The sequence below is a fragment of the Echeneis naucrates genome, chromosome 8 (genome assembly GCF_900963305.1).
Source record: "Echeneis naucrates chromosome 8, fEcheNa1.1, whole genome shotgun sequence".
Taxonomy (NCBI): domain Eukaryota; kingdom Metazoa; phylum Chordata; class Actinopteri; order Carangiformes; family Echeneidae; genus Echeneis; species Echeneis naucrates.
Genome location: NC_042518.1, coordinates 14118342 through 14141471, shown reverse-complemented (window position 1 = coordinate 14141471; position 23130 = coordinate 14118342). Strand labels below are relative to the sequence as shown.

Genomic DNA, 23130 nt, shown 5'->3' with positions numbered 1-23130 from the left:
GCAATGGAGTGACTTTGACTAATTTAATTTGGGGGAGCAAGTGTGAATGGGCATGAGCAGCAGAGCCAATCCTCTGGGTTTTCACTGATTACGTATGGTATTTTATAATTAAACACACTGTTCATTTAAAATATGCTATAGAAAACACTCTATTAAATAAATATTTTTAGTAAATATGATGTCATTGGCTATTAAGTTTATTTATCTATCTGTGTTTTCTCACAGGAGGTTACATGGACTGCATTGGTGTTCACTGTGTAACCTAAAAGTTGCACACATGCATACGGATATGACTGAATGATCACAAAAATAAATATTTGGGCTTTGTAGACCTTTACGCAAAAATCATTTGCATCCTTTAAAATAATCCACACATACTTCTGCCCACACACTCGCTGTCATCTGAGGGCCAGTGTGCGCTGCATAAAGTGACTGCAGACAGACGGAGCTCCTATATCAGTCCCTATAATGTACAGTATGACCTCAGGGGACTGTTATGGAAGTGAGGACACCAAAAGAGACAGAGTCACACAAACGTACAAAAATGTACAGGAAAGTGCATACAGAGAATTTGGAGAACGACACACATAAGCAGTCACCCCCAGGTAGACACTCGTGCGCATACAGCATTGTTTATGGGTGGGGACATTTTTTTTCAAAGCTATCACACACACGCTTGCACACAAGCACATGCGCGCACACACGCACACACAACTTGTCAGACTGAGAGCACAATACCAGTGACCTTGGATACCGTACGCTTTGCCAGCAGCCGAGCCAAGACCAGGACTGAGAGGATGACAGCGGCGAGGCGGCAGGATGGTTGACAGATGAGAACAGACACGAAAACAAGTATGAACAGATGACTTGTAAAGAAAAAAAAGCAGATGAAGGAAGATGAGCAAGGTAGGAGGACAAGCAGGACGAAGCTGAGACAGGGAGGAAAGCGGGGGAGAAGAAGAGGAAGAGCAGAGGGTGGAGGTGTGAAGAGCTGCGCAGTTTAGCTGGAGATGTCTTCCTGTCGTTGCTTAGCAACCACATGAAAGCCATGAAAACTGAAGCCCGAGCTATCTGCCAAAAAAACAGAGTGAGAGAGAGGCAAAAAAGTGCCACTATCTGCTTTTCAGGCACTTGGAGGCAGAACAACTCCCCCATTTGTGCAACGTACACACTCTTTCATACATCAACCTACACACACACAAATCTTGCACAGTTTTCCCAGCCATGGAGGATGTAGATAAAGAGCGTTGAAGGAGGAACAGGCGATTGCTTAAGAAATGGGGAGATGAAAGATGAAGATGAGACGGGCGAAAGATGACATCTGAGAGAAGGATGAGGGAAATGAAGCTAACAAAAGGAGAAATAAAAATAGGCTACCGATTAAGTTGCGAGGAAAAAGTCTTCATTAGTTTCTTGAAGTCGTCCACGCCTCTTTGTTAGTTTGAAAACACCTCTGAATCATCCAGCAACACCTGATGTGCTGTGTTTTATTTTGGACACAACTGCGCTTTAGAAGAAGCTATTTACATGTGTCAGCCCAAATGATGATGAATGTCGTGTGCCTGGTGTAGTGTGGCGGTGATCTTTTGGTGGCTCACGAAGGCTTTGTTGAAGGCTGGAGGTGCCGTAACGCTCTCAGCTTTCCTCCCACTTGTCCTAGCTGAGGATGATTGCCACATTATTCACTGCTGAGGTAAATGTCTTCAGTTCTAGCAGAAAAGGCTTTAGTGTGGAAAAACATTGGGCACATAAAAGGGAACAAGTACTTTAATTCGTGCTACACTCTTAAGTGGCAGCACCACTCCCTGTGGTTCTCACCTCGGTGCATTTCATTACGCTCTCAACACACATACATATGAACAAACACATGGGGCCTTTTCAGTAACTGCCTGCAGAGTAAAATATCTTTTTAATTTGAGTCTTTTTTTTTTAAATGAACCCTCCAAACCTACCCAATCTACATAATGTGTCAAAACCAGTTGTAACAGTAAAAAAAGAAAAAACAAACCTTTAAGTCAAATGTATTCAACGTGCTACCTGGTAAAATGAGCTGGTCAAATCTATGATCTATAATCGGCCTGGACGATGGATCGGTCAGTCCTTAATCAATGGTGAGTCCCCACTACATGGTTTACAGCAACATTTTTGATTTTGAAATAAATTCAGCACATCATTAGACCCACCTACTCACTGCTGCCCCCTCAGATTTGACTTCAGACTGTCATCAGCCAGTTCTCACTGAAGACACCAAACTAAGCGACACACTCACGTTTGCACATCTTCAGATTTATTATAGGCCCTAGCAGAATGGAAATAACGATTAGAACCATCTGTCAGATGGTCTGCATGTATTTATTCAGAGTTCAAAATTTGTTGCCAGAACAGTGTCTTGCATGAAAATCATACTGAAGATTATGCAATGTTCCCGTATTTCCAACAAGCCATTTGCCATTCCAATTATCAGTTTAAAATATGGGTAGAAGACAAACATGAAAAGTCAAAGTCATTAGTCCCATTACCTATTCATTAAAATGTACTCCAACATTGCTAGCACTGCTGTCATTAATTCAATGCAATGCCCTGATTAGCAGTGTGTCAGCTACTAAGCCAGCCATCAGCGCGGCACCTCAGAATTATGGCTCCAAAGTGAAGCATTGCGATGCTAAATGTGCATCTTTTTTTTCCAGCAGCTGTTGGACATCAACGAATTTGAACTTGTATCTTGAACATCTTTGTCAACATCTGTTTGCTGATTCCTAGGCAAGATGAAAAACCTTCCTTTTCCCAGCCATCGTGGTGAAAATCTATCTGCACAGGTCTTGCCACTTCTGTTCAGCAACAGATTACCTGAAGCCAAACAGACTTTTCGTGAGGCCCCTGAGGAAATCTAACTACGCACTACCTATACACATTTGTGTCCTACATTACAGTCAGAGTTACAGCAGTTGACAGTGCAACACATCAAGTTTCAGTTCCACTGATACGTGACGTGTTGTAGGAGCTGCTGCTCTTGTGAGAGGTTTGGTGTCAGGTAGTCCTCATCCTAAAAGACCTCTTTCTTCTCATGGTTAAAATGATACTAGAGAGAATGTCATGACAAGATCAGATGCAACACCCATCACCACAGTGATGGCCTAAGCCATGAATATTGAAGTCATGCATCAATCTTCATCTATCCTAATTTGATCTCTACCACACTCCTCCAAGTCCTCAAAACACATCTGTAGTACCTCCAACAACCACACGCATCTCTGGGAACACATTTCGCCATAATGACACACAGTCAGGATGAAAACAAATGTTGTCCATGTTGTCATCGCTGCTAAATATATTTATAAACAATTATGTTTGCTACGTAGCAGTAAATTAGTTATGGTATGGTGGGCTGTTAAATCTTCAAACTCAGACATTGTGTTTTCAATCATCTTATGGAGCTAAGATTAGCTGCATTCTAATAATTAGTTCACTACAGATGATAAATATCAGACAGCTCGGTCATTTTGGTTGCCAGTGGAAATTTCAGCCAGCAGCAAGATCTTTTATCGTGAGAATCTAAAATCAAGCCCCTGTTCTCAAAGTGACTGCAGATATGGACTTCTTGGGAAGCATAAGCACAGCAGTAGTGAAGCAGGTAGGAAGTTAATGAGCGGACAAGGCCAAGGGGTCATACACTGGACCAGAAATTTCTTCTGCACACAATGACAAGATGTTCCAAGAGGAGTCATTTGGTTTACTGCCTTGGTGTGATTCTGGTTTAAAACCTCTGGTAATGACTTGTAAAAAAAAAAAAAAAAGGAATGACTGCTAATGCACAACAATGACTCACATATTGCTTCATCAAATAGAATTGAAGCCCCTATGATTTCTGTTCCCATGCCACTGTACAAAACAAACTCACAACTCCCATGTAGAGATGTCAACATAGAGAACTCATACAAGTGTGTAAATTGGAACTTGAAAGTTCATTCAGGTTCTAGTTAGCTGAAGGGTGTCTCACAGCACAAATATTTGAGTTAGAGACACCTGCGGTACATAATGGCAGCATATGCAAGCACGCATGCTGAATGACAGACACCAATACTGTCAGTCTCTTCCCTAATGAAAACAGTGTGTTGAGAGTGTTGGCAGGTCAGTAAATGCACAGTGTGAAAAAAGCTGCAGCTAACGCACTTTTGCAGCCACTGAAATGTCTTGCTGTTAAGTGGCGGGTCTAAGAAAATGAATATCATTTCATGTACTGTAATTGTTTTGTGGTCATTACCTTACAGCTGCACGCAGGGATGATGTGTTTTTTGAAGCCAACCAGGCTGTTTATCACCCTGGTGACCGAAAGCAAACAGGATACTTACGTGAACCTCTAGATAATTGCAATCACGTGACTTTAATGTCACTGCTAATGTTCAAATTTGTAGTTTGATTTAGTTCTGAAGACTCTTACAAAAACGCCTCCGCTTACAAACTAACAGTTGGTAAGATTGTGAGTAAAGATAATGGAGGTGTGAAGGGTGACTGGTGAGGAAATTGGTTTTCATCCTATTTATATCCTTGACAACCCCTGTTAGTCACTTATTAGAAGCCAGACAGGCAGAAAAGCTTCTAGAAATCATGACTTGTACACTATAAAGGTGAACAGACTTAGGAATGGCAGCACTGGAGGGCTCTATCAAACCAAACAAGGGAATGAACAACATGCTTTAGTTTTAGCATCTCACAGCTCATTGGTCTGACAACCTCCCACTCTCCCAGCTTGGCATTAGAAAGCCCCTGTACAAATAACCTGCTCAGCATCAAACTACACACGGCAAAAGGTAACAACCAGCTGGGGAAGCTGCAAAATTCATTCAAAGTCATTCAGACGAAATAAAAATTTGGGTAAATATCTCTAAATAACACTCAGCAACTGGCAAGAAATGATTAGCGGTTTATATGTTTGTTTCTGCCATTAGTCATGTTTACTTCATTAGGAGACGATATGCCAGTGTTTACACGCTGCTCATGCCAATTCTGCAGTTTCTAACTACTATTTATTAGAGATTTCAGAAAATCAGCAAAAGGAAATTTACGTGCATTTCCATCCTCCACAACAGCCACACAAGTAATTTTTACTCAGACATATTGTGTACACTGTCCTTGCTACTACTTAAAAAACACATCAAATCTGCATTATTTCTAGCCATTAAATGCAATTACAAGTACATAAATCACTCCTCAAACTATAGAAAATGTCATGCTTGTCTTGTGCATCTCCTTCACGTTTCTGTCCATACTTGATGACTGCAATGTCTTATGACATCAGTCACCAGCAATGTTGGAGTCATGAGATTCATACACATTGCAATTTATTATCTTATTATCATTATATTTTGACTGTTTCTATTTCAGAAAGCCACATTTTGCTTTTACACAAACCATTCCAACTTTGCCAAAATGTAAAAACTTTACAAAACATTTAACAATATTTTCAGCTTCCAATTTCCAAAGTTGAAGTTTTCTATTCTCAATTGAAAAGAACTGTAAAAACAACTGCTTTCAAATTGTCAATTGTCAAATTGTCTCCATTATTGCAAGCTGTTATCTATTTAAGTGTTACTGATTGACGCAGTTACTAACTGTCAGAACTACTTTATAACCCCCATGTGACACAATGTCTTGCTGAATATAAGATAAATTGACCTTTTACTCTATAGAAAATTTACAGTGTGCTCACCAAGAAGTTGTCTCTTCTCTGGTTTGAATATCCCGAGAGACAATTGGTAATTTACTGCACTGGGGAAGGCAGCATTTTGTGATTATTTTCCTGTTGGCATAAAGGAATGTAATTCTGTTTGTTTCATACCACATAGCTCATGAATATAACCATCCAGTTTAATTCATGACAATTTAAAAAGTTTTCAATATCCCATTTGCTCCCCAACCTTGAGCACACAGAGCTTTAAGCAACAAAAATGCAAATTGCCCGTGCTTCATTCAGCTGATATTAAGCTATTAAAAACGTCTGAGTTGGCCCTGATCCTCAGGGTGAGTTCAGGGCAGTATAACACACGCTGAGTTACAAAAATGTCACTAGAACATCATCTGAATGAGAAGAACAACCTTCAGAGGACTCAAAGCCACAAATGACACAAATGTTGCTGAGCCAAGATAATGCCACCTTTGACCTCAACATGACAATGAGTTTCCGCATTCAAATCAATCATGCAACATCAATGGAACAGAGAGATACAGTATTTAGGGCAAAAAGCTTGGTGCTTCTTGGGGGACACTCAGATAGGAACAAAGGTTTGCTTGTCCTCGTGGATTTATGTGGGCCTCACACTTGATTATCCAAACCTTCCTCATAGAACTTTATGGGTTTGTAAATGAGGCCTGGAAGCAGAACAACAGATGAACAAAAACATCTTTCATGTCTCAGGTCAAGCAAGAGTGAACCAACTGATGAGACAAAATGAGCTTCAGCCAAGTCAAAACCTGTTAATGACGTCACTGGACAGTATTTTGCTGGCGGTGGAAGGTGGTTTTTGTAACTTGACGAGAACTTCTTTCGTGGCATTTGAGCAGCATTACACCTTCTGGGGGTTACTGAGTCCTTGTCTGGCAGCGATAAGATGGCTCCTGGGTTGGTCGGTTAGCACTCTAGTTTCGGTACAGGTAGGTACAGAGACGGCGTTAACTCTCAGAGTATAGAGGAATAACGTGGCTGTTTCAGAACAACAGCTCTCATTGCTTGAGGAGTAGATGAGACAAAGTTGTTTCGATGGTTTTTACAATGCATTTGTTTATATATGGTTAGACTAGCCTCAGTGGCTATATGCAGTTACTAACGATAAAAGCTGACAGTTGTGATGATTATCAGGTTCTGAACGGTTAAGATCCAAGCATCTTTGTCTTTGTTATTTCTGAGCAGACTAGAGGTTCATTGGAAATCTCAGATGACGACATCTTCGGGAAGAGCAATTTTAACTGGATCTAGAAAGATTTGTTTGTGTTCAGGTAATACAACTGGTTCCGTGACCAAAGAGACAATAAATTCCTGTTGTGAGAACAACACAGGTCTGTTTCCATCACCTCACACATTGCCTTTGCCTGTCAGAGCTGTTCATGGAGCTATAAACGCTTGTGTCCCACGTTTTTACACGGTATAGTTTTTATGCATCACTCATTCAACTTCTTCAATGAATTAATCCTGATACAAAATTGTTTGAAATATTATATTATCAATAAAATGTAACTGCATTCTGCTGTTTCCTTTTAAACTATTTCTGAACAGCTGTGAATTATTGGGAGGCTGTAAAGTTGAGTTACAAGGGTATTAAACTTGACTGGCTTGGGTCACAGCATTGTAAATCTACACACGCATGGTTCACATTTTTACGTTCAGCAGAGCATGCTGTGACGTTCTGTCTGCAGTTCTTCCATTTACCTCAACATCAGCTGCTGGAGATTGGCTTAGCAGAAATATAGATGTGGTTGAACTGAAACAAAGTATAATTCATCATCCTTAGATGTTGATGACGTTTTAAATTGATTGTGTAGCCGACTTTTTTTAATAGGACTGTCAGCTGAGGAAACTACTTCCTTCTCATTTTTTAACGATTTCTGTTTGCTTACTTGCTAAGTATAAAAAAATAATCCACAGACTGATGCTTTGTAGGGACATTCAGATTTGACTCTGGGCTTCCAGACCAAAGGGTTTGATGTACGAGTTTTCATGGTACAGCTCAACAAAAGGCCGCTGAGATGGATGTATCAAAAGGAAGCTTGGTCAGTTTTGGAAACAGCGAAACCCCCTCCCTGCCCTGCAGCCTCTCTCTCTCTCACACAGTTTTCAAGTCTCTTGTGACTGTAAAGCATTTATATGGGGCCCAAATATGTTGCTCTGCTATGGAGTCTAGCAGCTGCTTCTAATTTCACAAGCTTCAAAAAGGATGGCTCAAGATCACGAGAATCAAAGAAAAAGCCTAAACCTACAACAGTTGTTGAGGATGGAAGTGGACAGAAATAACAGCGTTCAACTCTTTGCCTTTGTCAATCAAACGATTTTACTGACTGCGGCTGAGATTTAATTCAGTCATTACTCTCCCAGCTGAGGACAACAAGACTTGTCAAAACATTTACCAGTTACCATGAAGAGGAAGATGCCTTTTCAAGGCAAGTTAACTCAGAAAAGTCAATTTCCTGGCACCTCCTGCTTAGATGAGGGGAGGAGCATCCAAACTATATTTATATAGCTTGTATTTTGAAATCAAAATAAAATGTGGCTGACATTTGTGTCGACTCCTTTCCCTTTAAGTGGCAAAATGGTAAATGGTAAGAGTTATGAGTTATAGTGCACAATGGTAAATGGTAAGAGTTATGAGTTATAGTGCACAATGGTAAATGGTAAGAGTTATGAGTTATAGTGCACAGTGGTACTATAACATTTTTATTTTTTTTTTACTTCAAAAGATGAGAGTGCTTATTTAGTAAATCACAGTCAAACTCAACTTCTTGTCCTACAGCACACCTGTTTGCACTGCCAGGCATTTCACTACAGTCAAAGCTTCAAGTATTTAAAAACAGCCTAGTTGGATTAAATTTATGTGCAAATTTTCAAGTTCCTCTCGAGCAGGGTCTGTGCAAGAATGCTGAAATTGATTTAAATATAATTTTTTTTAAAAACTTGACACTTGATTAAACTTGACTTGATTATTTTAAGCCCTCCTTCAAGCTGTAATCAGCAACACACCTTTCAATGACTGAACAGCAGTTTGCAACAACAGAACTCAGATCAGCTGGGAAGACACAAAGCAAGTATTAATGACATAAACCAAAGGCAAGATTTATTAAAATGTAAATTTGTTCACAGCACATGACACCGACTGAATTATTCACAAGGATAGCTTGAAAAAAAAAAAAAATCATCAAAAATCATGACATGTGGCTAAGTTCTTTTGTTTTGCAGACTGTGCATGTGGGCCTGGACAGCAGTGATACCCATCGAGGCGCCGCTAATCTCATAACAGTCTGTACAGCAAACCTCCAGGCTGTTCTCAGTGACAGGCTTCAGCTATTGTCTAAACTTAAGTCATCTCCGCCCAGGAGTCCATAAACTGATGTTTCCCCATTAAGGAGTCTCTTCGGCACCTGGAGGAGGGCGTCACATCACCTGACCTCTCTTTAGTTAATGTTTCCAGAGTACTGGATCACAAAATTTAATCCATCCATCCATCCATCTTCCACCACTTTTCTGGGTGCTGGAGCCAATCCCAGCTCACTCTGGGTGAGGGGCGGGGTCACCCTGGACAGGTCACCAGTCCATCACAGGGCCAACACACAGAGACAGACAGAGACCAACAACCACTCACACTCAGACAACTTAGAGTCACCAATGAATCCAAAAATGATGTCTTTGGACGGTGGGAGGAAACCCACACAGGCACAGGGAGAAAATGCAAACTCCTCATAGAAAGGCCCCAGGCTGGGAACAGAACCCACGACCTTATTGTGGGGCAACAGTGCTAACCGCTCTGCCGCTGTGCTGCCCGAAAATATGTAACACCTCATAAAATTGTGATTAAGACTTTTTGATGCTTTTGTAAAGTTTTCTTAAACTGGTTTAACAGCTTTTAATATTTTTTAAGACCGAAAAGATACCCTATAAAGATACTTTCCAAACTGTGTGAATATCTTGTTACCAAGAACATCAGGGTGGTCAGAGGAGGCAACGTCAGGAGGAAATGTTTCCGTCTGTGGAGATCAGAAGCAGAGGCTACCGGAAGCATCAGAATGGTTTATGTATATATGTATATTTATGCATTTAGCATTATTTCTTTCTGCCGTTTATGATATCATCCATCCTATATGTTCATGAAAACTCTGGCTCTCTTGGATTTAATTTGCCTTGCTATCCCTTGTCTTTTGATGTGATTAACATGATTGTTTGGTCGGTTACATGATTTATGAACTTGTCCGTCATTGATTTAGTGCAGTTCAAGGTGTTCTATGACCTTGACAGTTTACCGCATTAATTGTTTCACATGAAAAGGGAGGATTAGGAAATTCCAGAAAATCTGTACATGGAAACATCCACTATTGTTACTACTACCACTACTGCTAGGAATTGGTTGTATTAAGATAAGCAGCTGGTGATTATAATTCTCAGCTCAGGCACCATTTATGAAATTCCACATTACACATGACTTGCAGTGGCTGTGATGTTTACTGGCAAATGAATAAAACTGTGTGACCACTGATTCAAGGATAAAGCTCAAGAAAATATATTTCTCCATGTGACCTGCAGCACAATGAGTGTGGACGCTCCTGACCTGATGCATGCTGGGAAACCATCTTTGTTTGGTTAATACTGTGAACATCTAATATTGTCCGATGGATATTGTGAAATACAACTAGAACAGAAGATAAGTCACACCACTCATCATAAACGGCACATTACAAATGACAATGACACCCCTTAGGCCCAGAAGTTCTCATCTAGCGCTCTGATCTTGACTGTGAGCAAGACCAAAAATAAATTGAATGCTTTATTCAGGTTATTCTTTGTTTGGATTTCTTGCCTTTTTTCCTCCCTCTCCTTTCACAACTGCTGTGAAAATTTCCTGGATTTCCATGGCAAGATACTGGCACTCTACTACAACTGGCTCCACCAAAATCCCACTGGCAAAGAAAAAGAGCAAAATGCAATACTGTCTTTGTGTTAAGGGATTTCACACAGAATCCTGCACTAGTTCCCCTTGAACAATATCATGAGGACAGGCATCCTTGATTTGTTTTGTTGGCTGTGCCTCAGGCAGATGCGTGAAGTGGTGTGGTCACATGTTTCAGCCTCTTCTTCTGTTTTCATGTTCTGGTCAGAGTCTGAGGCTCATGAGACCAAAGTGCTTCCAAAGAGGAATTTATGAGGTCATTCACTTCCTACTTCGGGGTCTGTTTCAATAGTGGCTACTATTAAAACTGAAAAAACTGGATGGCTTTTTAGAGAAGACTGTCTGCTCTTGTGAACAAATAATGAAGCATTTGAATTGGCTGTTTTCAAACTGCTTTGGATTTTTTTTTTATGTGGATATGTTTAGATAAGAATATACTACTCTATGACATGACTTGTGCAGAAAAAGCATACAGAGCAGCTTCCCTGCACACCACAGTCATGGTTTATGGTCACACATCATGCTTCGAATATCTCAATTGACCATTTGTATATTGCCTGTTTTGTGTATATTATACACACGTAATCAATAACACAATTTTTTATGTGATTCTATGGTATTGGTATCAGTGAAAATAAACAATGAACCCAATGTTAGGTTTTCCATCCGTCACCAGTTTCTGCCATAAATGTGAATCAAACATTATTATTGTTTCTGGTTCTCCACAACAGAGACCTCATTTATGCTCAGTCACTTCATGCATGATGGGGTGGACAGTTGCTCAAAGGCTCAGTATAAACACATCCCATGTGGACTGAAACCAAATAGCTCAATTCATCTCTAGAACTGATTTGGGATGCACTGAAGACAGATATTGATCAGATTTTTGTCCACCCCTGTGTAACAATATCAGCAAGTGCTCTGACAGCAGCAATGCCACTGAAACTAAAAGTTGCTGTCACTTGGGACAGAAACACAAACAGTTCAGCAAAGTCAACACACAAAATCATATGCAGTGAGCACTGACCTGTGCAGTGATTATCTGATCAATGCCAATGATGAATAATTTCTGTGAGTGAGGAACTGTGAAGATGTCCATTCTTCCCTTCTAAAACAGACCACTGCCCTCTGGATGAGTTTTTCTGGTCTCTCTTCCTGTGTAGAGGAAGAAACACTGATGCCAATGGCAGTGGCAATGGAGTGAAACAACAACAACAACAACAACAACAAAAAAAAACAAAACTGTTAATCAGCTTATCTTAATACAACTTAGTATATACACTATTCATAAACACAGCACAACAAAGTGTCAAACTCCCTCTGTGGTCCAAGTACGGAGTGAGTTCCTGACGCAGCACAAGCCAATGAGCCAATGTGCTCTGGCCGTGCCTGCTGCTGAGGTGTAACCAACTTTAACTGCTTAGTTGATTATTGCCTGTAATAAGGATCTTATAGCTGCATTACAGCTACAATGAAGTGTGAAATGCACTTTACCTCAAAGCTGCAGCAGCAGTTCAATTACAATCCACTCAGTGTCTCCAAGTTAGAATTCAGGATTTATTTTAATTGATTCTTGACTCAATGGGCTGAAAAGATGACACAATTTTTAGCGCCTCACACACTCTGGCAAAACTGTGTAAACTGTGCAAAACTATGCACACAAAAAACTATGTCTTTACTTCACTTTTATGATGAAGATGACGATGATGGTCACTGCATAATGAGCAGCCTCAAATCTTCAGAAAGGCTGGAGTTCAATGCTCGCCTTTGGTGAAGTGAAGCCCCCCTTCCACTTGTCAAATAAACCTGTTAAGACCCATAAACAGCAGGATTTTCTCTGCAAACAAAAAAAAAAAGAAAAAAAAAAAAGACAACAACCTGCATTAAGACCCAGGCCAGGAGGTTTTGCAGTGGAGATGAGTATTTATCAACTCAATCTTTGAACACAATACTCAGGTGAGGTGAACAAGCTTATTATCCTTCTGATCACAGCCCTCTAATCCATGCAATACATCATCAACTGTTACATCATCAACATGTTGCCTGGAATTTCCCCTGAGCATGAGCTCAAGATCTGTAAATAGCATTTTAAAAATACTGATTGAAGCATCTCACAGACATTCTATCTCCAAACAACCCTGAGATGAGACGTGACTGATGCATCGTTTGCAGAGTGGCTCGCCGCTCACGCTCCCTCCCCTGCATCTGAGTTTGTGCTGTGTTGACACTGCTCCCTGGTATTGTCCTCAGTCTCAACAGAATAGTCTGGCTGTGGGAAAAGGGTTCTAACACTTCTGAGTCAGGAAAAGCAAATTATCAAGTTAAACTTAAGCTAAACCCAAAACCAATTTGAGAAGGGGTTCGTAGAAAACCCTTGGGATTACAGAGTGTGGGACTCAAGCATGGGTTGACTGTATATAGTGTGTTGATATTGTCAAGTTGGCCACATATGCAATGGGGGGGGGGTGGGACTGATTCCCAATTATTAAGCCTGCAGATTCTGTTTTGCTTTTAAGGACTGATATCTGTTCTAGCTTCTCCCTTCAATGTCGGACTAATTTCACAACAGACAATTCTCTGAAAACATGAATAGAAGTACAAACTGATCTCGCTTTGCTTCTTCCATTTCACCACCGTAACCAAAGCACAACACAGCACAATTGAGTTTCCAACACATCGCAGCAGCTTGCCCATCTACACTATACGCTCAGTCCTCAGATGGGGTACATGCCACCCCCACTAATCCCATCACAATAAAGAAATTAACAAAAGGCAAGCCTTTCTTAATAAAGTGCCCCAGTGAATGAATTACACTATTCCTTACTCCACTTTGCTTGACACAAACACGCTTCAGTTAGGAATCAAAACCAGGGTTAAGTAGATCTTTGAGTCATTAAAATGTGTTAACTGCTCTCCCCTACATGAAGAAGGATAAGCAGGATTTTATAATAAAAGCAAAGTATTTGCATTGATAACTGTATTACTATTGGAAGAAAAAGAAATCGTAGACATGCTTATCTCAGACACATGCACATGGCTCCCCACTGTCTGGCCATGCACTTTAGAGGGTTTTCAGACAGATCTGTCACCTTGAAGCAAAAGCAATGAGGTAGATAACAGTCGGGAGGATGTGTGTTAAGAAAGTAGCATCAAGCAAAGCCAGAGGGGAAGAGTCAGATGTGGGTCAAATAGGAAGTGCCTCCATTAGTGGGCCATTAGAGGCGGTTGTTGGTAGCTGTGTGTGGCTTTTCTCAGAATGTCCTGCTGGACAACTGGAAGATTAGCTGAAAAACCTGGCAGACTGGTCGGACAGCTAGATGCTGTGTGATAAATGTGACAGTGAAAAACGATTTCTGTGGAGAAGGACAAACTGTATGATATCCAGGTAATAAACACGGCCATAAAGGAGAAGATACTTATTTTTAACAGCTAGAGAACTTATTCCATAACCTTTAAAAGTTTTTTGCTCTGCCTTACTGAAAAATGTCTTCTCAGCAGAGCTCACGTAATGAAAGTCAATACCAGCTGCTCTTCTTCAAAGTCCTTAAGACAGGATGCCGGAGCTCCCTAATCTGCTGCCACCTCGCATACAATTGTTCTTCCAAATACAATAATAGCAGCATGGTGCAGCTCACAGAAGACACCAGGCCTGATAACAGACAACAGTGAGGATGTCTGTAAGAGGAGAGGGACCAATGCACATGATGTCAAGACAACGAAATAAAGGAAAAGATGAAGTCCAAACCTGTGAAGAGACTACTCCCTCTAAAATATGGGATGCCCGTAAAAAGCCTCGTCAGCTTCCTCAAGGTTATCACTGAAAGGATCTCTAATGGATGTATACAGTACCATAGGTAATGGAGGGTAATGGAAAAAAAACAACAAAAAACCACCGAACCATGGTGGTGATTGAGGGCTGAGGACGGGAGGCTGTCAGTATTGTAGAAGACACCAACTACACAGTGCGAGATTGGTTCAAACCCCTTCCCTTAGAGCATTAGAGCTGCAGCCAGTTTTTACCCCCAGCAGGTTTTCACGGCTGAACACTTTTCATAACTGCTTATTGTTGCATTATTGCACTGTTTTACCTATTGTTGTTTTATGTTGTTTCATCAAGTTTTCATTTATTTTTATGTGGTTTTAAGGCCTGACGCTGACAAATATAATCACATTGAAATGTACAACTGCACTTTTAAAATGTGATGACACACAAATGAAAGAATTTTCATGTAGGTTAATACTTTATTTGCCTCTGGGTCTGTTGTGGAGTTGCACAATCCTGAAGAGCAAATTTTATCTATAATTTAGGCTTTGGGGATTGTTTGTATTTTACAGTTCATGTGAAATGACTCTGAAAGGGTTGAACACCGACTGACCCACAAAGGCATTTTGGATTGTGGCCTGAATGCACCATGAACTTATGGGTACAATGCCCTTTTCTTATCAGAGAGAAACTCTGAGAGCAGTCTTCATATTACATTGGAAAAGCAAATTGTTTGGTCACAGAATGGGTAAATATTGCTTTGCTACAGGCAAACAATGAAATTCACAGAACATTTCAGATTAAACCACAATTCTATGAAAACCTTACAAAAATTAAGTAGTCATTACATAATTTTCTTTTTACAGAATTAAGTTCAGGAGAAATATTTTCCTTTATCTGATTAGAAACTGACTGTTGACATCACTTAGTCCATAGGAATATTTGGAGGGCATTTTTCACTATGTCAGGGATTTACCATCAAAGAAATGTATTAATCATTCTATTTGGGAAATAATTGGTGATATAATTAATAATAAAAATTTCTCATTTGTAGTTCTCCATTAGTACAAACTATTTACATAACCATGATTTAATATATGGCAAGATAGTACCACCAGAAAGAAAGAAAGAAATAAAGAAAGGAAAGAAAGAAAAGGTTTTTGTGCTTTAGCAGAAATTTCTGCTTCCTTTACTGTAATCATATTGTTTTATTCATGCACCACCACTCACGTTTCTCACCACAGTGAGAAATTGCAAACTACTCCCAGATTGCAGTGAAATAAATAACATAAGAAAGTCTCTTATTCATTTATTCATTCTTATGTCATATAATTCTGAATGAAAAAAGGCAGATGTTAAATGTGTTGACAAAATACAACCTCAAAAAGGATCTTCAAATTAACACTGGCTGCTTTGACACTATAAAACTGCATACTGTTGTGCCAAGACAGCAGCGTTATTTGAAAACATGGTGCCTGTTACCAAGAGCCTGCTGGGTAAAGCTGAGCAACAAATTCCAGCACGAGGAAAAAAGCTCAGATGACCAACAAACACAAAACTTTACAGAAAAATCTATGTAATCTGAAAAGACAATAGACTGCCCAAAAACACTGGACTGGATACACTATTAGTCTGAAAAGTGAAGTGCTGAAGAACCCTAAATCTTCATTCTTCAATCTTCAATGACCATCAGGGGGCGACTCCACTGGTTGTTAAAAGCAGTCAGATTTTGACGTCTATGTGAAAACGGCCCAGCTAATTGCTTGATTTATGATCTCAGAAAAGGTTAAGTAGACCATAAAGCAGGGTATGGCGTGGCCACTGTATGACTGACAGACTGTAGCACACAAAGCAACCTGCCTGAGAATAAGGACAGAGTATAGAACAGGTCAGACCACAACCCTAACTCCTCTTCAGCTCCACCTAATTGATTTTTTTCCCCCCTGGTTAAAGGAAGAGAAGAAATCAAGTTTGTTACAGTCAAATTACAAGCGGGAGGGTTCCTGGAATGATGAAGAAAATATCTTAGTCTATTATACAGTGTTACGGACTGAGGAGAGAAGATGGAAGGAATCCACTAAATAGCAGGAACAAGCATGCTGCACACAGGGTTCAATCCCAGAGAGGTGCTGTGAGTCTGTAGTTCTAACCACTGTAACACAATACAAGCCCAGAAATGGAGTCATGGGATGCTTCAAAAACTATTTGGAAACAGAGGTACCATCACATTACATCCCCATTATTTGCTTGGTCTCTACTGTGAAATCAAAGCTTGTTCAACTGAAATATTATCTGATGCTTTCACTGTTTTGTTAAAGATGCAAATTAGCCAGTTAAACATTGATGCACTCTTAACCTTCAGTATTTAGCTTCAATGCCAATGAATATCATACCAAACCTTTCACCTTTATAATCAGCCAGGACAAACATACTGTTAAAATACAACTTGAATCCTGGACTGTTACTGATCTCTCAGCTAAGGGAAAAGGCTAGATCTTTGAATTTAAATGAATCTTTGAATTAACCCTAAACCCAGTTTCCAATCTTTCATTTACTGTGCATAATATGTCTTCTTATTTCCATGATCCAAATTTTGGCATGACATTCTTCTTTAGTGGTGAGTAAAAGACCATTTTGCTTCACGGGTCAACTGACATGACTGCATTGTAATCCTAGCAATTGTTCACTCAGTCAGAGTGGTCAGTGAGCTTCACTACAATGCACGGCCAACTGCACAAAGCACTAACACTTTCACACCTGAGCTGCTTTGCTATTACTGAAAAAAAGAGGGTTGTACTTAGGCTCAGCAGTCAACTTCTGTTGCCGTGGTTACTATAATAGCAACCCTGGCTTGGGCAGATTTAGGAGAGGGTGGTGATTTGGGTTAAAAGAAAGTCTTCCTTAACATCAGATGATCGTTGTTGTCATGGTTACAAAAACAACAAGGTCAAACAATCATGGATTTAAGAAACATAAACTCCTACTTTCCCAAAGGAATCAAACCCAATTAATCGACAAACTAAGGCCTGTTTTTCCTTTGGTTTGGGCTAGTCTCAACTAAAGACACTTCTGTTCTTTCTATGATGAAAAAGAAATATAGTTCACAAAATTAATTTCAACGCTGAAGCAGCTGTCCCTACAAATGTGTCCAGTTGATCCCAAACCAGCTCCATGGGGTTTAAGTTGTTTGTGATGTGTTTGTCTGACTCCTCTATTGTTTTGGGTCATTATCTTCTTAAGGATGAAACTCTGATGAACAACTGTCTCCTTTGTTACTGATCTTTTTCTGACTAGTCTGGAAAAAAAAAAATACAGTCCAACTTCTTGCCGTCATGGTAATGCTTTGTTAGATGAACTTCTGTCAACCATTCAGGATAAACTAGATCCTTTGCAGTTTGCCTACCGACCAAAAAGAGGTGTGGATAATCCAATATGCACATTTCTAAACATGACCCACATGAACTTAGAGGTTCCAGGGTGTTTTGTGCAGCTTCTTTTTATTGATTTCTTGTACGCCTTTAATTGCATCCAGCTTCATATTCTTGGAGATTATATGAATACCTATGATATTGACCAGGGCCTACTATGCTGGCTGATGAACTTTTTTAACCAATAGGTCACAACGTGTGAGAGTGAACGATGTTTTATCCCACACTCTCCTTTCCTCTACTGGCTTTTATTTATTTATACACTAACAAGTGCCAGAGCCACTATCCACACTGCCATATCATCAAATTCGCAGATGCTTCTGTAATAGTGTCACTTTTCACTGACACTAATTTTGATTATGGTCCTGTAGTGACAGATTTTATTGATTAGTGCAAGTGCCTTTTTAAACATCAATGTTTCCAAAACGAAGGAAATGATGGTCAGGAACTCCCCTCAGCAGAAACAAAGACATTTTAACATTGACCAGACTTTTATGAGAATGTTTTATTGGTCTTTTGTTGAAAGCATCATTACTTTTCTCTTGTGTGCTGGTATGGAGCCCTCTATGTCAAATGTAAAAGTAGACTGCAGAGTGTTGTTAAGCTGTGTTACAAATTGCAAACACTAAGCTAACACTTCATTCCTACAGCTGTTGCTTTTTTAAACAGCACCTTTTGATCTATTATTGTTTTTATGAATTTGATTAAATGTGTTCCATGTATTTTTATGTCATGTGGCATGTCTGTCTATGTTTTTAATGTACTGCCGGCTGCACAGAGAATTGCCCCTCAGGGATATTAAAGATTCTTGAACTTGAAGTTAAGAACAGACGGTTTGCTAGTCATCAACCTGCTAAACCTGTTTGCTTTAACCTTCAGCGTATAACAGAAAAAGGGCCAATTGTTTATTAAATTTAAATGATGTTTCAGTCCTTTTATTCTCCTTTAGCTTGGACTGTTTAATGCCAAAGGTTGCAGTTAAGGAACAGCTGATATTTCAAGATAAACTGAAAAATCGTTCAAAAGCTCAACTTGCTAGATGTCATGTGGTACAGCTCTGTTCATCATTCTTTGCTCACAGCGATTGCATGGGTTGCGTGTGAGGAAATTAAGACACTGTGTATGCAGCCATGAGAGAAGACATCTGAGTAACTCCTTCACAGAAATGTTCTGCAAATTAGCATCAAGGGGACTTGCAAGAGTGAAAATAATTTGGGCTGCCTGAAACATTAAGTGCTACAGAGTCTAATTAAATCTTCCCTCACGTCACAACACTTCCTGGCATGTTGCATCATATCAGAGCATCCAGAGCACTATTCTGTGACTCCTGCTGCTGAACCAATCTTTCTGCTGCCTCCCCGTTCACTCAGCAGGAGTAATAAGTCAGTACAACCGTTATCCATTGTCTGTAGGTTTCTCGAGCAGCAGCCGTGGCGCCGCTTTATAGTCAACGCATACTTCCACTGCAGAGCTAATTTAAAAACTGTGCGAAGCAATGAAACTGCTTTGCTGCACATTTAAAATAAATGTAGGCCAATCAAAGAATGATTAGGTCTCAAAATGATGGTCATTGATCAATGTAACAGGGACAACAAACAATAATGGGAATGACTATACCTGGTGAGTGCCACAAAATTATAGTATATCGAGAGGCACTAGTAGAGACCCATTTGTTTCCCGGGAGACATACAGTAAAATTACCTTTTCATTATTGTGGCAGTGTTATTTGTGGTGACCAGGGTAATAAAGACAAACTGCAGTTAGTACAGCTGCTCAGTCTTTAACGACTACAACCTCGTGAATTTAAGTGCTTAAAATATAGGCAGTCTACTTACGTGCTCATAATGCGGCAGAGGTTGTGGTGACTTGATATTTGGTGTTTCAAAGGGGGTCATTGTTGCTATTGAGGCTGAGGCTTAAATCCTGTTTAGAGGTCAATAAAGGATTTATTATTTCACATGGCTAACACTGACAACCACGGTTATATGAGAAGATTTATCATAAATTCTGATAAATGATAAATATTGTTTGGTTTTATTTTTGTTACCTACTACATCACAGAAGATTGGATTTTATGTATTTCTGGTTTTAAACAATTAGTTCTACACTAAATTGGATAAGTTCAATTCATTTTCATTACATCGAAAATTAAAAGTGATATCAACTCTATTCTGTAATCTCAACATTCATTATGAGGTAGCTTTTCCAGGACAAGTCTCAGTGCCACTTAAATTTTAGAAACTTAAAGAAACATTGTTAATTAAAATCACTTTTTCCCCCACTATAAAAAGAGAGCATTTAGGGAGACTTGGCAACATCAAAACAGTTCAGTAATTCAAAATGCTGGTATTTAAATTTTTATTTTCATAGTGACTGAATGCAAAGCACTGTATATAGCACGTCTGTGCATTTGACACTAATTAGATGCGCATATTCAACATAGAAGTGTCATTATTGTGCAAAACATGTTAGCATAAGAAAGGTTTGTATGATGCAATGTGTTCTGTGGGACTTTTGGAAATGGACGTTTTGTCAAAACACTTTAAAGACTAATAAACACTTAAGCATCTTATTACATAGATCTATCTAAAAAAAAATCTAAGAGCCTCAAGGTGTCTTCTCAGGCAGACTCCAAAGAATACCCTTCTTGTTCTTTTCCTGCCATGTTACTACGTGCTTTGCCCTGCAGGCATGGCATGATTATCTCTCTCGCTAATAAAATGCTTTTTCACAATCTCTAACTAATACAATTTTTTTTACAGCAGACTGTGTCACAGCTGTGCAGCAGGAATATAAAATCAGATGCATCATTTGATACTGGAGATAGCTTTAATTAGTATGTATGGAGGCATGTGTGTGAGTATGGTGAGTGAGTGTGTGTGTATGTGTGGATGCATGCCATTTTCACTGTGTTAATTTAACATTCACTTTTTTCTCTTTGGTATTCATGTTGCACATTGCAGCCTTTGAACTGAAGGTACAATTTTCACTTACATGAAGGAGCATGATTTTAATCCCATTTTACACCCATACATTTACAGTGGAATATCAGCAGCTTCTAGTGAATTGAACAGAAAAGGCTGAAACAACAGGCTCTGGCAACTGCTCAACATTACAACCGCTGGAGTGCATAGATGAAAAAGGGAGAACCAACCTGGTGCTAGGAACAGAACGGGCTTCTTCTTCACTGACACAGTCATTTGACAGCAGACCGTCTTCACCGAAGCGCACAGACCTACACTTCCATACAAGTTCAGAAACTCTGGAATGACATAAAAAAAAATAACCTCAGTGTTGTAGTATAGTTTAAACAATTTCATCACGTCTATTAACAACTGTCATTCACAAATGGATAATGCTGTGTCTTTAATGATATGCTGTATCATTTCTGTGGGTTTGACAAAAATAAAGACATTTTGTATCAACCATATCTTGAACTTGGTAAATCTGTAAATAAATGTTTCAAATTAGGACTTTTGCGGATCAGCTGTAAACAACTACTTTCAATGAAAATTGGCTAAAATTATTAATTACTATAATCATTACATTATTGAGTTGTATTTGTATTCTACTTACTGTCAGCAAATTTCAACAGCATGCAATTACTCATTGTTTTAATACAACTAAAGTTAAATGTGAAAGATTTTCTGTTACTAATGTCAGAAATGTGAAATAATTTCCAAGACACTGCTAAAATCTAGATATATGATGCGTTAAAAAGATAAAAGTGCAATACTTCAAGTTCTTCACATGAAGCACCTCCGCTGCCTCCATTTGCGTGACTACATCTTTGTTCTGCTTATGGCTTGTTGGGGCAATACTTGAGACTCACTTGTATGGAAAGTGGCTAAGATTTTAAAAAGCAATGGCCAGTGGGAAAAATTTGAGAAATTGCCAACAAATTGTGGAATGCCACTCACAAACATGTCTAAAATGCGGGGGAAGAGTTAATAACTGAATTGAAATGACTGGTTACAGTAAAAAAACTCCTGCCTTAAACTGTGTATGTGATGTTGCATGCTAACAAAACACAAAAAAACCCCAAACAAGCATAAAAAAACGTCACCTGCAAAGCTGTCCCATTGTCTTAGGCCAATATTATACAATCGCGAATATCACACTTTTTCTCAGCACATGCAACATTTTCCTTAAATATTTTGACTATGTATGTTTTCTCTTGGACTGATAAGTTGGGTTTCTTTAACAACTCCATAAAGAGTGGTCTAGACCTGCTCTATGTGCAAAGTGCCTAATGGAATTTTGTTATGATTTGGCGCTATATACATAAATTTGATTTTATTCATTTTATGTTGTTATATAATTCAGTTTTGGTCAGTCTGCTCAGCTGCCAAGTCAAACCTTCATTTCGCTGCTTCATTCATTGTATACATAATAGTGTTGACAAAGTTAGCATGTATCTTGTTAGCATAAATATGACAGGGCTGTCAGAATATCCCAGTTAAGCAAACATTATCTTTAACAAGAGTTGTTTATGTTGGATAAACTTTAAGGAAAAAAGAAAAAAGATTCCTAATAAGCTTTAAATTAAAAAAAGAAACAGCAAAGCTGAAAGAGTTCCCTTTGTGTTCAAGAGCAGGAGTTCATTCACACCGTCAAGTCTAGAGGTCAAACCCATTGAAGTCTGGACTGCACTGAGCCTGGAACGCTCCTTATTGATCCTGCCTCATTATCATTTCAACTCACAAGGCCACACTAGCTCCTCCAGCATCCCTTTGAATTAAATTATGTCTGGCTGCGGAATATAGAGGACAGCATTGTCTGTGTGTGTGTGTGTGTGTGTGATAAAGTTGTTAAGCTGATTTAGTTTAAATATTAAAGGAAGGGGAAAAATAAATGAATCTCTCCCAATCTTAATGTTCTCACTCTTTGTATGTAGGTCAACTTGTGCCTCAAGTCAAATCACATGGCTCTGATATCAGGTAGTATTTTTTTCCACCGCCAGCCCTGACCCCGTCAGCTTAATGAAAGTGTAGAACACAGTCTACCAGCTACTAACTAGGAAGCATTGGGCGTTAATGATGTGGTATATGTGACGAGCCGCATGAAGCCACTGGCCTGTGGTAGGAACTTCACCAGGAGAACAAAAGAAAAATAAAAAATAAATCAGTGCTGAACAAATAAAGCATTGACCTAAAGCTGACCTTCACCATCAGGCTGTGTGGTTTTCAGTCCACAGTCGAACTTCTTCACCTCTGTTGGAGGCTGCCAATTCCTTCACTCTTACTACCTTATCTGCCAGAGAACACGCTTTTCTGGATTCAAACTGTCAGTAAAG

At 39.4% G+C, this 23130-nt stretch overlaps 1 protein-coding gene across 2 annotated transcripts in view; it reads right to left on the bottom strand.

Moving 5' to 3' along the window:
- LOC115047647 (thyroid hormone receptor alpha) overlaps positions 1 to 23130 on the bottom strand; it is a 93289-nt gene that overhangs the window by 62904 nt on the left and 7255 nt on the right. For both annotated transcript variants that reach the window (XM_029508724.1, XM_029508725.1), the window contains exon 2: positions 20989 to 21096. The gene's annotated coding sequence lies outside the window, so the exon portion shown is untranslated. The remainder of the gene's footprint in view (positions 1 to 20988; positions 21097 to 23130) is intronic.